General features: G+C 37.9%; 1 pseudogene; it reads left to right on the top strand.

Moving 5' to 3' along the window:
- The first annotated feature begins 4,685 nt into the window (after positions 1-4,685).
- Positions 4,686-5,347, top strand: LOC129400316 (zinc finger CCHC-type and RNA-binding motif-containing protein 1-like; annotated as a pseudogene).
- Positions 5,348-16,322: the final 10,975 nt, after the last annotated feature.

Genomic DNA, 16,322 nt, shown 5'->3' with positions numbered 1-16,322 from the left:
GATTGCTAAACAGGTGTGAACTCGGTGGCGTGGGGCAAGGGGGGAAAAAAGAAAAGTCATGTAACAAACAGCGGGATTTAATATCTCTATATTCTTAGCAATGGAGAACTATCAAATGCCTCCTTGGCAATAGGACTGTCTTTTTCTCTTTGGGGGGAAACCCCAGCAACAATAGTGAGTTATGTGTTGAAACATGGAATGTAATCAAGATAAAGCATAAACGAAGTGAAACTTATCACTTACAAGGGCGGGGACTGGGGAGGTGGGAGGGGGCCGTAGGTAGACTGGGGTGGTTGGTGATGGAATATGGGCACTGGTGAAGGAAAGGGTGTTTGAGTATTGTATAACTGACATAATCCTGAGAACTATGTAACCATCCACATGGTGATTCAATAAAATTTAAAAAATAAATAAATAAAAATAAATAAAATAAAATATAGAAGCATCCAGTGGCATTAATTAACTAATGAAACAATTACTTAAAGTAGAAAGTTTTGAAAAGTATTTCTCTTCATCCCAAAGTATTAGTAATAATATTTTACACGTGCCTTTATGTGTCACAGTCTCTATATGATGTTAATATAAATATATATTATACTATATTATATTATATTATGTTTCTCCCCAATTATCAATGCCCACAACTGTGAAAAATATAGAAAAGTGATCTCTAATGAATAAATTTCCAATCATCTTTGTAAAGTGCAATAAGAAAACTATAGTTTGGATTGATATATATATAACTCAGTCAAAAAACTATATTGACTACATTATTCAGTTTGCCTAAAAAACTAATATTTTATAATTCTGCATTTTTTAAAATATACCTTAAAGGTGGAAATATGTATTTTTCTCTGAAATACAAACATTAATATTGGTAATTATGTATACATTATTAACTTGGGTCAGCAAAAAATAATGAAAGGATATTGTGAAAGTTATTTTGGAAATTTAAACAATAATATATAAATATTTTATTTATTTTAATTACATGAAGTCAGGTGGCACCTTCAGCAATTAAATAAACATATTTTTTAACTATGTATATTCAAATGATAAATTCACTATACTGAAATAAAATGCATAGATACCAACCTGACAAAAAGTCAGATTTAATAGTTTCAATTTGTCATTTCACTGTTTTCCCTTTTGTTGTGTTTTTGTGTTTTGAACTGTATTGGTGGTGCTCAGGGCTTATTTCTAGCTCTGAGCTCAGGAATCACCACTGGCATGACTATGTATTTAAAAGGATATGAGTCACCTCCAATCTGGTTTGGTGGTGTGCAAGGCAAGCAATCTGTACTACCACATCAGCCCCTTCTTAATATTCTTATGGGAATATATGTTTTCAAAATCTGACCTGCATATAACCTGATATTGCCCTTAATGTTACTAAAGAATTCCAGTACTAATTGAGGAACTCTAATTGGGAACTAACTTTACACTATATAAAAATATATAATTATAGATATCTAATAATTGCAACCCACAGGTATTACATATGTTAAAATAAGTATTACTTTTAGAGAATGAATTCCTTTATTACATTTCTAAAAGTACTGGACATTTTATTATATAATTATTTGAAACACAATATCTCTAGGTATTTGTAACACAAATAAATGTATTATTTTGATAAGCTTTAAGGTGCTTATCTTGCACTTTACAACCGTCATGAATAAAGGAATTATGATAGATGTATATTGTTCTGAAACTGATTTTTAATATCTAACATAAATTTCTGAGAAATTATATATTTCAAAGGATATGAGTCACATCCTGCCTTCAACTGAACTACCTGAATGTAATAAAATAAGTTCAAACTAAATGAAATATGTTTCATTTCTGCTTAATTTGTCTCATTTTTGTTTGCCTATGTATATGATACATCAGAATAGCACTGTAGCACTGTCGTCCTGTTATTCATTGATTTGCTCGAGCGGGGCCCTGTAATGTCTCCATGATGAGACTTGTTGTTATTGTTTTTGGCATACTGAATACACCACGGGTAGCTCGCCTGGCTCTGCCATATGGACGGGATACTCTAAGTAGCTTGCCAGGCTCTCCAAGAGGGATGGAGGAATCGAACTTGGATCAGCCGCGTGCAAGGCAGATGCCCTACCCACTGTGCTATAGCTCCAGCCCATCAGAAATCAGAATATTACTTACTTTTTGTTTCTCAAAATAAACATTGAAAATATTCATGTAGTGTTACTCAAAATTGGAGAATATAGGTGAGTGATCTTGTATCCTTTGAGTTGTAGATAATGAAGGAATTTGTTTGCAGTACAGAACATTTAAATACTATTATTATGGAGCCAATTTAGTATAACAATTCAATAACACTTCTGAGGAGTCATATGAATGACAGTCTAATAAAATAACAGTTGTTTCTCTATAGGACAACAGGTGCTCCATGCTCACTCATTACCTTCGTGTTAAGCCACATTATAAAAAATGCATACTTAGGAAATGGAATATAATTGGTGATTAAACCTATATTAGCTAACAAGGGTGGGAGATTAATGCCTGTTAAGGGCATTGTAGGTACATATATTTTATTTATGTGTTTAGCTTTGAGCCATAATTGAGGTGATTAGAAGAGTAAAGTTATTGAAGTAAATTCAGAGGCACTCTTCTTCAATCGCTGTGCAACAACTATTATATGAGACATGCCATTCCTTGTGTAAAAATTTAGAATATGTACATCAATTATATAAGTAAAAATTATTCTGCAATAACAGCCTGCTATTTAATATAAAAAGCTAAAATGTTAAATGAGAAAAAGAACCAAACTCCATATATTACAAAGATATATGTGAATTTCAATTATAATAGAATATAAATTGACATAATTGATTTACTAACATATAAACACTTGTTTCTTGGAAAATAATCTTCATATTCTTTATCACATTTCTAGAAATTATATACACATACATACATCATACATACATATATGCATAATGCTTAACACATGCATGTCACAGTCGATTGTGACTCTAAGCTATGCTGAGAGTAAATGAAAAAGTTCCTTCATTATAATATAATGTAGTGATAGCTGATAGCACAGTGAGTAGGGTGTTTGCCTTGCACGTGGCCGACCCGGGTTCAATTCCTCTGTCCCTCTCAGAGAGACCAGTAATCTACCGAGAGTATCCCACCCGCACAGCAGAGCCTGGCAAGCTACCCACGGTATATTCAATATGCCAAAAATGGTAAAAAAAAAAAAGTCTCACAATGGAGAAGTTACAGATGTCTGCTCAAAAAAATTGATAAACAGTGGGACAACAGTGCTACAGTGATACAGCATTTTAATAGTATGGACTGGAGCAATAGCACAGCAGGTAGGGCATTTGCCTTGCACGTGGCTGACCCAGGTTCGATTCCTCCGTCCCTCTTGGAGAGCCAGACAAGCTACTAAAAGTATCCCTCCCACAGGCAGAGCTGCAAAGCTATCTGTGGCGTATTCGATATGCCAAAAACAGTAACGTCACAATGGAGACATTACTGGTGCCCCCTTGAGAAAATCGATGAACAACGGGACAACAGTGCTACATAATAAAATCAACTATCCTTAAGGCCAACAGGATCCACCTTGTGAGCATCTGAACTAAGACCTAATAAGACTTTCACCTGGTGCCAGTAACTGATCCAGAGAAGACTGGGCGTCCCTCTCAGAGAAATTCCAGCAGGATCAGAGGCCAGGAAACAAATTTCAAAGAAGACCATCAACCACCCCCAAATCTACCCTCTTGGCAACCTCCCTAGCAACAGAATTTGACTTAGGTAGAAGCCCCATATGGGGACAGGTAGGGAAATCTGTATAAAAGTTACCTTGAACAGAGCAATGGTGCACGTATGCTGCCAAGCCCATGCGCTACTTGTGCCCGCATGGCTGAGCGTACATGGTTCCCAAGGACATGCATCTCGCACATCTCCCCTCTTGAGATAAGTACTTTCATGCTTTCATATCTGACACTGGGGTGTGTGTACGGGCTCTCTCAGCCTTTGGAGAAGACTTTGGGCATATTACTATCTCTCTCTCTCTCACTTACTTTCTTTCTCTCCTTCCCCTTCCAAAAACCTTCTAAATAAAATCTGTTTTACTTCATTGCCCATCTACTCCTGAATTTCTTTTCTTTGAGGCAAGAAAAAAAGCTGGCAACGCTAGGTAAGGCCTAGACTGACTTTCCTTTCCTGCAATTCCTCATCCCAACCTGAGCCCATGGATCCCCTAGAAATTGAGTGGCGGGGATCAAGTCCTGTGCTGAGAGGACCAAGCAGACTTCAGGTGTGGCTTGCTAGTCACCTGGCCACCCTGTGGGAGTCAGAGGCGGCACTGGCCCATGCTGCACAGGGTCTCATAGCAGACTTTATCAGTCCGAGCCTTTCCAGATAGCCTGGGGAGGAAGTGGCAGAGCAGATGGGGAAAAGGTGGCCATGTCTCTCCTCTCTGCCCCACATCAGCACCCATGGGGGCTACCTATTTCACTTATGCCTTAATATGACTTTAGCGAAGACTCATGTATTCAATACTTGAAGTAATTTATATACCTTGCTTATTTGGGCCTCATAGAATGTTAGAGGGAGCCGGAGGCAAGCCAGCCGACATGGGACAGGGTGGGCCCCGCAGGAACTGAGTGCTCGAGCCTCTCTGGGCCCGAGTGGGCCCAGCGGAAGAAATGGGTGGTGGATTGGCCCCAAGAAAGAGCACCCGTGTATGTATCCAACTTCCTTTTTCCCCTGACCAACAGTAACTCTTCCCAGATATTCTCCCAGGATGCCAAAGCTGGAAAGGGTACTATAATGAATGAAAGATAAAGATACCACGAAGAGTAAAGGGGTAGCATTTATTTTGTTTTTGGATGAAGACTCTGCACCTGAACTGTACCAGGTCGATAAATAACAAAGAGTTATTTAATAGAGTAATAAAGGCAAGTATTGCTGTTGACAATGGAAGAGCTGCTGAATTTATCCAAAGACAAAAGTACTTTGATAAATCTAAGTGTTATGAATGTGGGGAAAATGGACACTTAAGTTATGCCTTAACCAAAAATATGCTTGGAGAACGTGAACCTCCAAAGAAAAAAGAGAAAAAGAGGAAGAAGAAAATTCCTGAACCAGAAGAAGAAATTGAAGAAGTAGAAGAGAGTGAAGATGAAGATGAAGATGAAGATCCTTCTCTTGACAGCCTTAGTCAGGTCATAGCTTTCCAGCGAGCCAAATTGAAAAACAAAATAAATCAAAACCCAATCCAGGAGGTCCCTCGACATCAGGTGATTCAAAATGCCCAAGAATAAAGAAAAGCACATATTTCAGTGATGAGGAAGAACATAGTGACTAAAATTTATTTATTATGTAAATATCACTATTTTTTAAAATATTGACAGTACCAGTTTTTTGGGGGGCTAAAAATGATTATTTTCAGTACTCAAGCATAAGAACATTTAGTATCAAATATTTTATTCTATAATAGTTCATTGAAAATGAAAAATATTCATAAAGCCATTTTTCTGTTCTTGCCTATCAGAATAAAATTTTAAAATCAATATAATAGTCATTAACCTTCAAAGCAGTTGATTTGAATAAAAAAGAAAATACTGTCATAGTAATGTTATTGTCATCCCAGTTAAAGGATAGATACTAGGAATAATTTTTTGAAATGTTTATAAAATTTTATTAACATCCAAATGGTTTACATGAGGATTTTTGAAATAAATATTTTAACAAGAAATGATCTTTAAAACAAGCACTTCTTCAGGCCAGAGAATTAGTACCGGAATTTAGGATTAACTGTATTTAATCCTCAATTGAAAAATGTCATGGGTATTCTGATAGGGACTGCATTAAATTTGTATAGTGCTTTGGGCAGTATTGCCATTTTGATAATGTTAATTCTCCCTATCCATGATCAAGGAATGTGTCTCCATTTCCTAGAGTCCTCCTTTATTTCTTGAAGTAATGTTTTGTAATATTAGTTGTATAGGTCCTTCACCTTTTTGGTTAAGCTGATTCCAAGGTACTTGATTTTCTGAGGTACTATTGTGAATGGGATTGTATTTTTAAATATCTCTTTATTCTCTTTTATTATTTGTATATAAGAAAGTCATGGACTTTTGGGTGTTGATTTTGTAGCCTGCCACTTTACTATATTGACTTATTGTTTAAAGAAATAGACAAAACACTCCTGAAATTTATATAGAACAATAAACCCCCATGAATAGCGAAAGCAAAAAAGAAGATGGGTGGCGTCACCTTTCCCAACTTCAAACTCTACTACAAAGCAGTAGTAATTAAAACAGCATGGTATTGGGATAAAAACAGATCTGCAGACCAATGGAACAGAGTTGAATATCCTGTCACAGACCCCAAATATATGGCCACTTTATCATTGACAAAGGAGCAAGAAATACAATGTGGAACAAGGAAAGCCTCTTCAACAAGTGGTGCTGGGAGAACTGGATAGCTACCTGCAAAAAAATGAACTCTGACCTCTATCTAATTCCAGACACAAAATTCAGATCAAAGTGGGTTAAAAACCTCAATATCAGACATGAATCCATAAGGTACATAAAGCAAAATGTAGGCAGAAATCTCCATGACATTGAAGCTAAAAGCATCTTTAAGGATGAAACAGCACTGACCATGCAAGTGGAAGCAAACATAAACAAATGGAACTACATCAAACTAAGAAGCTTCTGTACTTCAAAAGAAACAGTGACCAAAATACAGAAAGAGCCCACAGAATGGGAAATAATGTTTACCCAATACCCATCTGATAAGGGATTAATATTCAGGTTATACAAGACACTAATAGAATTGTATAAGAAAAAGACCTCCAACCCCATCAAAAAATGGGGAGAAGAAATGAACAGAAGTTTCCTTAAAAAAGAAATACAAATGGCTGGGGTTGGAATGGTAGGAGAGCGGGTAGGGCATTTGCCTTGCACGCGGCTGACCCGGGTTCGATTTCCAGCATCTCATATGGTCCCCTGAGCACCGCCAGGGGTAATTCCTGAGTGCAGAGCCAAGAGTGACCCCTGTGCATCGCCAAGTATGACATAAAAAGCAAAAAAGAAAAAAAGAAAGAAAGAAAAGAAATACAAATGGCCAAAAGGCACATGAAAAAAATGCTCCACATCACTAGTCATCAGGGAGATGCAAATCAAAACAACAATGAGATATCATCTCATACCACAGAGACTGGCACACTTTCAAAAGAACAAAAGCAACCAGTGCTGGCGTGGATGTAGGGAAAAAGGGATTCTCCTTCAGTGTTGGTGGGAATGCCGACTGGTCCAGCCTTTCTGGAAAACAATATGGACAGTCCTTCAAAAACTAGAAATGGAACTTCCATATCACCCTGCAATACCACTTATGGGAATATATCCTGAGGATGCAAAATAGCACAGTAGAAATTACATCTGTACCTATATATTCATTGCAACACTGTCCACAATAGATAAAATATGGAAACAACCCGAGTGCACTAGAACAAATAACTGGTTAAAGAAATTTGGTACATCTACACAATGAAATACTATGCAGCTGTTAGGAGAGATGAAGTCATAAAATTTGCTTATAAATGGATAAAAATGGAGAGTATTATGCTAAGTGAAATGAGTCAGAAAGAGAGGGACAGGCATTGAGGGATTGCACTCATTTGTGGAGTATAAAATAACATCACATGAGGCTGACACCCAAGGACAGTAGATACAAGGGCCAGGGGTATTGCCCCATAGCTGCAAGACTGCTTCCTGAATGGAGAGGAGAAGGCAGGTGGAATAGAGATGGGACCACTAAGAAAGTGATGGCTGGAGGAACCATTTGGGATGGGAGATGCATGCCGAAAGTAGATAACGGACCAAGCATGATGACTTCTCAGTGTCTGCGTTGCAAGCTATAATGCCCAAAAATAGAGAGAGTATGGGGAATATTGTCTGACATAGATGGAAGGGGAGGGTGGGAAAGAGGGGGGTATACCTGGGATAATTGGTGGTGGGGAATGTGCACTGGTGAAGGGATGGGTGTTTGATCATTGTGAGATTGTAACCCAAACATGAAATCTTGTAACTATCTCATGGTGATTTAATAAAATTTTAAAAAATTAAGAAAAAAGAAAAAAATCCTCAAACTGAATCCCTTGAACCACCAAGAGTGTCCTTTGAACACAGTGAGGGAATAAATCCTCAGTACCATCAAATAAGGCCCCAAAACAAAAATTAAAAGCAAACACTTCTTATAAACTGTGATAACGTTAAAGAATTTATTTTTATTCAACGATAATAAAATTTTCAAGAAAATTTGTAAAAAAAAAAAAAGAAAACAAAAAGAATGTTAGAATTAGCTCTCAATCTACTTTTAAAGAAAGAAAAAATGGGAAGTCATTGTTAAAAAGAATTTCCAAATAGAAGGAAGTGTTCTCTTTTAGTTTCAGATTTATTCTTACATTCAGAACATATCCATCGCCTAAATGAGATACTGAGTCTTCAACATCAGTTCAAAAATTAGTTATAGATGAAATGTGAACCTATTCATAGATATGATTTACTTACTCTCTGATCCTCTACCTTGATTATATGTTTCTATAACGCAAAAAATATTTTCATTCTGCAGATGAGTACATTCTGCATTTGGATGCATTTATTTAACATCAATGACCACAACTTTTAATGTTTTAGCAGGTAAAAAATTTTACATATAATTTCTGTTGGTTGAAACTTTTTGTTATACTATTTGAAGGGTTTAAAAATTATATTCAACTAAAGGTAGAAAAAGAAACATTACATTACACATTCAGTGTCATAGCTATTTCTAAGGAAGAATTAAAATAGCATAATTTCAGCAATTTACTTTTTTACACTAATACCATAGTTCATTATTTTATACATCAAAGCACTTTAGAACCACTCATATGCTTTTAATCTATCACTTACTAGTTTGCAATTACTACTTCATTTTCAGTCTTTGTGCTCTTAAGAATTTGAACTTATGAAACAACATTGTTCACATAATTGTGTAAAAACCACAGGAAAGGAAAAATTTCCAATTTTATTGGAATCTACTTGTGAACATTTTTATATTCATTATAATTGTTATACTTTAACATGTTTTAAAGTTAAGGTGAAGATATGTGAGTTTTTGGAAAAAGAAGAAATCAAGAAATCCTTATAAACTATAAGGAAACATGTATTAAATGGGTTTCTTGGAAATGGATGCAACTACTCATTTTGTGAAATGAAATCTGGAACGTGTCTGAAAGTAAAGGTCATGCCCGGGTAGAAGGGAGTCATAAAGCTGTTTACCTGCTTCTGGCATGCTTAAGGATCAGTCCACTAGAGAGGAATTAGGGACATAAGAAGTGACAACTGGCTTTTGGTTAGATCTGAGTTAAACTCAGCTCTTTAAGGGAACTGTGCTTGCTATGTCAGTGGAGTGTTTAATGTTAAAAAGACAGAAGATAATTGATAATTTGCAAAACTATATATGAGATATCAACATGCAAGAATTATGGCAGATTAAAGAATACTGAACTTGGGCTGTAGTGAATTCAGTAGGTAAAGCACTTGCCTTGCATACCACCGACCTGGGTTTGATCCCTTGTAACCCATTTGGTCCCGAGCCTTCCAGCAGTGATCCCTGAGTACAGTCAGGAATAACCCCTAAGCGTCACATCACTGGATGTGCCTCTCTGTACCTCCCCACCTGGCACAAAAGGAAAAAAAGAAAGGAAGAAAGAAGGAAAGAAAGGAAGAAGGAAAGAAAGGAAGAAAGAAAGAAAGAAAGAAAGAAAGAAAGAAAGAAAGAAAGAAAGAAAGAAAGAAAGAAAGAAAGAAAGAAAGAAAGAAAGAAAGAAAGAAAGAAAGAAAGAAAGAAAGAAAGAAAGAAGGAGGGAGGGAGGGAGGGAGGGAGGGAGGGAGGGAGGGAGGGAGGGAAGGAAGGAAGGAAGGAAGGAAGGAAGGAAGGAAGGAAGGAAGGAAGGAAGGAAGGAAGGAAGGAAGGAAGGAAGGGAGGGAGGGAGGGAGGGAGGGAGGGAGGGAGGAAGGAAGAGGGGAAGGAAGAGGGGAAGGAAAGAAGGAAAAAAGAGGGGGAGGAAGAAAGAGGAGAAGGAAGAAAGAGGGGAAGGAAGAAAGGAAGAGGGGAAGGAAGAAAGGAAGGAAGGAAGGAAAGAAAAAGAGTACTGAACTCTGAAAATACTGAAGTGGAAACTGTAGAAACAGTATTTATAAAAACATTTAATGATCAGTAAAAGTGAAGGTTTTTGTTGTTTTTTCTTAATTTTTTTTTATTCTAGGGGATCATATGGAATCCCAGGGGTCAAACATGGGCTATCTCATGCAAAGCAAACACCCAACTCGATGCACTATCTACTCCAGACCTTAAAAACGAATTATCTATTTGCTTAATTTTATTAATTAGTTATTTTTTTTTTTCAGTCTGACGCCTTAGACCATTTGGCCATAGCATAGCGGGTAGGGCATTTGCCTTACACACAGCCAACCTGGGTTCAATTTCTCCGCTCCTCTTGGACAGCCCGGCAAGCTACCAGGAGTGTCCCGTCTACATGGCAGAGCCTGGCAAGCTACCCGTGGCATATTTGATATGACAAAAACAGTAACAACAAGTCTCACAGTGGAGATGTTACTGGTGCCTGCTCGAAAAAATCGATGAATAATGGAATGACAGTGACAGTGACAATTTTTTATAGGATCACTGTGAGCTACAGTTACAAAACTTTATGTTTGAGTTTCAATCATACAGTGATCGAACACCCATACCTGCACCAGTGCATTCTCCACCACCAATGTCCCTAGTATCCCTACTCCTCACTTCTCCCCCGACCTCTACAGCAGACAATTGCCCTCTAACTCTCTCTCTCTACTTATGGGTATTATTTTTTTCAATATAGATTACAGGTAATGAAAGGCCACCATGTTTGGTCCCTTATTTTTTTTTTATTTTATCACCATGTGAAAAGTTACAAAGTTCTCAGGTTTATGTCTCAGTTATACCGTATTCAAACACCATCCCTTCACCAGTGCCCATATTCCACCACCAAGATCCCCTGTATACCCCCCGCCCCCCACCCCAACTGTATAACTGATGAATATCACTTCATTTTCTCTTCACCTTGATTACGTTCCATATTTCAACACAAAACTCACGATTGTTGTGGGAGTTATACCCCCAAACAAGATAGCCCTACTAAGGAAGCATTTGATAATTAGTTTTCATTAAAAGATTGTATGTTTTCAGGTTTTAGAAAAGGTCGGGCGGCTCAGATGTGTCCCAGTCCCGAATCCCGGAGCCATGTTAGTTGCTGCTCAGTGTCGCAAGGGCTCCATCTGGAGAAGGTGTTGTGGCTGCACCTCCTCCTTCCGGCTCCCCGGTGTTGTTGGTCCCAATTCGGGTCTGGAGCATTTTCCGGGCCGCGTTGCTCACCAGAATGCCTGGCCGCTTCTCTGTTGAAAGTGGGAAGATGGCGCAGAGGGTGGGTCCCTTATTTTCAGCACATATCTCCCACCTCGAGTGATCCCTCCAACCACCATTGATTTAGTGATCACTTCTCTATCCCAGCTGCCTTAAAAAAAAAGATTTTTAGTATTTTAGTAACTAAGTCCAGAGAAATTTCTGCCAGAAGTTGCATCATTGCAAGCTTGTACCTCTCTGCTACTTTATATTCCACATATGAGTGCAATCTCTCTATGTTTGTCTCTTTCTTTCTGATTCATTTCACTCAACATGATACTTTCCATGTTGATTTACTTATATGCAAGTTTCATGACTTCAAGACTTCAAGTTTTCTAACAGCTGCATAGTATTCCATTCTGACTTTGGGTGGGGAAAACTCCAAACAATAATAGTGAGTTTTTTGTTGAAGTATTGAATGTAATCAAAGTAAAAAGAAAGTAAAGTGAAATTTTTCAGCTACACAGGCGGGGTGGGGGGCTGAGGAGGTAGAGGGTGGGGGAGAGTTTTACTGTGGTTCTTGGTAGTGGAATATGTGCACTGGTGAAGGGATGGGTGTTTGAGCATTGTGTAACTAAGACTTAAGCCAGAAAGCTTTGTAACTTTCCACATGGTGATTCAATAAAAAATAAAAATAAAATAATAAATAAATAAAAAGGATTTTTAAAAATGAGAACTTATGGTCCCAGCCTGCTCCTCGAACCCTGAGCACCCCATCCTTCCACCACCTCCAGACTGCTGCCCTAGTGGCCAGCACGCCACCCCCAAGCACTGCAGCCATTCTCTCTTTCTGCACAGGTGTGTGCTATTGTGGGGAAAGGGGAGTGGCCTAATTGTCAGGGGGCGTGGCCTAGGCATAAATAGGTGTGGCATCTTTTGGGGCTGGCGACTGCTAATGCGGCCGCAGATATTTTCCTAAAACCCATCAATATGTTGTTTCATCTCAACCTCCACTACCTATGTCATGTCCAAGAGTAACATCCTAGCTATCCGCAAACAGTAGGACAATAAAATACAAGACTTCACATAAGGATTAAAGGAACATCTGAGTGGGAGGCCATGTTTTAGAAGAGCAAAATAAAAGGGAAAGCACCATTTACCGAGTCCGTCAGAAGCCTTTTTCGCAACAAGAGGGAATAGTAATAAATATCTTGAAGGTTCCTCTTCCATACCACCACGACAACATGTAGAAACAATGCAAATACCCACCACAAGCAGAGGACGATGAAAGGAGTCCAGAAAACTCAATAGGTGTTTCCTGAAAACTTGAGCTCTCTGATAAAGAATTCAGAGTAGAAATTCTCAATGAACTCAATAAAAAGATTGACAGGTTAAAGGAAGACCTGACAAAAACAGTACACAGAAACCAAGAAAATAGGGGAAGAAATGAGAGCAGAAATAAAAAACCTACAAAAAGAAATGAAGGATTCAGTAGATGAAATAAAAAAACTCTGTGGCTGCCCTTAACAATTGAATGACTGCAGCAGAAGACAGAATCAGTATGCTTGAAGATGAGCTGCAAGAAGCCTATAGGCAACAATAAACAATGGGAAGAGACATCAAAATAGCTCTAGGGAGATTCAGACTCCTAGGGGATGATTTCAAGAGGAACAGCATTAGAAAAATTGGAGTACCAGAAGGATAGAGAACCAACCCCAACAAAAAAGACACAGTCAAATAAATCATTGCTGAAAAGTTCCCAGAGCTGGAGAATGCAGGCATCCAGATTCAAGGTGCCTGAAGGGTGCCAGCTAAAAGAGACCCTAACAGAAAAACCCCAAGACATATCATAGTTACAATGATGAATGTCATGTATAGAGACACAATACTGCATGCAGCAAGGTTGAAGAAGGAAATTGCATACAAAGGAGCACCCCTTAGATTCACAGCAGATCTATTGGAGGAAACCCTCCAAGCCTGAAGGCAGTGGTGGGATATAGTGAAAAAGCTCAATGAAATGAACGCTTCACCAAGAATACTTTATCTGGCTAAACTCTCATTCAAACTCAAAGGAATGATACACTATTTTGTGGATAAACAACAGCTCAGGAACTTTATAGACTTAAAACCAAACCTAAAAGGAGGACTAAAGGGGCTGTTGTAAGACAAGAGGAACCCTTAGGAGCACAACAAACCCTTACAGAAAGATGGCAAAAAAATCTGATAACAATTATCTCTCTTGATGTCAATGGTCTAAATTCACCAATTAAGAGACACAGACTGGCAAAATGGATTCAGAGACTGAACCCAACATTTTGCTGCCTGCAAGAATCTCATCTGAACAACAAGAACAAACGCAGACTCAAAGTCAAAGGATTGAAAACAATCCTGCAAGCAAACAACTCTCTCAAAAAAGCTGGGCTTGCCTTACTTGTATTGAACAGCATAGATTTCAGGTTGAAAAAGATTAGAAAAGATAGAGAAGGCCATTTTTTATTAATCAAGGGATATGTACAGCAGGAAGAAATCACACTCCTAAATGTGTATGTACCCAATGAGGGACCAGCCAAATTCCTACAACAACTTCTAACAGACCTTGAGAAGAACATCTCGAGAAACAAAATAGTAATTGGAGACTTCAACACTGCCCTATCACCCCTGGATAGATCAAGAAGATTAAAAGCCATCAAGGAAATACTGACTTTGACAGAAGAGATAGAAGAGAGGGGGCTAATAGATCTATACAGGACTTTATATCCCCAAACAAGGGAATATACATTCTTTTCCAGTGCACATGGAACATTTTCCAGAATAGACCATGTGCTGGGCCAAACAACATACCTCAACAGAATCAGGAAGATAGACATTGTATCAGCTATCTTTTCAGACCATGATGCACTGAAGATAGAAGATAATCACACATAGAAGCAGAAAACAAAATCAAACACCTGGAAATTAAGCAACTCAATGTTTAACAAGAGTGGGTCAGGAGTGAAATCAAGGAAGAAATCAAAAGGTACCTGGAAACAAATGACAATGAAGACACGAGCTACAAGAACCTGTGGGACGCAGCTAAAGCTGTGTTAAGGGAAAAATGTATAGCTCTGCAAGCATTCCTCAGGAAGGAAGAAAGGGCCAGATAAATAACTTGACTTCACAGCTTAAGATTTAAAAAGGACCAAGAAAAGGAGCCCAAACCAGGCAGAAAAAAACAGATAATAAAACTTAGAGCAGAAATCAAAGGCATGGAAAACCACAATCCAAAAGATCAATGAAACCAAGAGCTGGTTCTTCAAGAAAGTAAAAAAGACTGGTAAACCATTAGCAAGACTCACAAAGAAAGAGAGAGAACCCTTATAAGCCGAATCAGAAATGAAAAGGGGAAAAACAGAAATCAAAGAAATTCAAAAGATCATCAGAGACTATTTTGAAAAGCTGTATGATACAAAAGAAGAGAACCTAGAAGAAATGAATAAATTCCTGGATTCCTATAATCTTCCAAGGCTGAATCAAGAAGAGCTGGAGTTCCTGAATAGTCCTATTAATATCAAGAAAATTGAAACGGTAATCAAAAGTCTTACCAAAAACAAAAGCCCAGGTCCAGACAAATTCACTACCAAATTCTTCAAAACATTTAAAGAGGACCTATTGCCAGTTCTTCACAAGATTTTCCAGGAAATTGAATAAACAGAAACCCTCCCAAACAATTTCTATGAGGCTCATAGCTCCCTAATACCAAAAGCAAACAAAGACACCACAAAAAATAGAAAACTACAGGCCAATATCCCTGATGAACACAGATGTGAAGATTCTCAACAAAATATTAGCTAATAGAATTCAACAATTCATCAAAAAGATCATGTAACACAACCAAGTGGAATTCATCCCAGGGATGCAAGGATGATTTAACATCCAGAAATCAATCAATATAATCCATCATATCAAAAAAGGCAAATATAAGAACCATATGATCATATCAATAGATGCAGAGAAAGCATTTGACAAGATCCAGCACCTGATTATGATGAAAACTCTAGCCAAAATGGATATAAAAGGGGCCTTCCTCAATATAGTCTAAGCCATTTATCACAATCCTATGGCAAGCATTATCCTCAATGGGGAAAAACTAAGACCTTTCCCTTGAGATCAGGGATGAGAAAAGGATGCCCACTCTCTACACTTCTGTTCAATATAGTACTGGAAATACTTACCATAGTGATTAAGCAATAAAAAGATATTAAGGCCATTCAAGTAGGAAAGGAAGAAATCAAGCTCTCACTATTCACAGATGATATGATACTATACTTAGAGAACCCTAAAACCCTGCCAAGAAACTTCTAGAAACAATAGACTCATATAGTAAAGTTGCAGGCTATAAAATCAAAACCCAAAAGTTAATGGCTTTCCTATATGCAAATAATGAAAGAGAAGAAAGCGACATGATAAAAGCAATCCCTTTCACAATTGTGCCTCAAAAAATAAAGTACCTCGGAATCAGCTTAACTAAGGAGGTAAAGGACTTGTATAATGAAAACTACAAAACGCTACTTCAGGAAATAAAATAGGACACGAGGAAATGGAAAGACATCCCCTGCTCATGGATTCGAAGAATTAAAATTGTCAAAATGTCAATACTCCCCAAAGCATTGTACAAATTCAATGCGATCCCTATAGGGATACCCTTGACATTCTACAAAGAAATGGAGCAAGTGCTCCTGAAATTCATATGGAAAATAAGTCCCCACGGATAGGTAAAGCAATTTTTGGGAAAAAGAAAATGTGAGAAATCAACCTCCCCAACTTCCAACTCTACTACAAAAAGGTAGTAATAAAAGCAGCATGGTACTGGAACAAAGGCAGAGTCGCAGATCAATGGAACAGGGTTGAATACTCTGACACACACCCCCAAA

Source organism: Sorex araneus, chromosome 1 (genome assembly GCF_027595985.1).
Source record: "Sorex araneus isolate mSorAra2 chromosome 1, mSorAra2.pri, whole genome shotgun sequence".
NCBI classification, from domain to species: Eukaryota; Metazoa; Chordata; class Mammalia; order Eulipotyphla; family Soricidae; genus Sorex; species Sorex araneus.
Note: the sequence above shows the minus strand (reverse complement) of the source record. Positions and strands in the feature narration are given on the sequence as shown.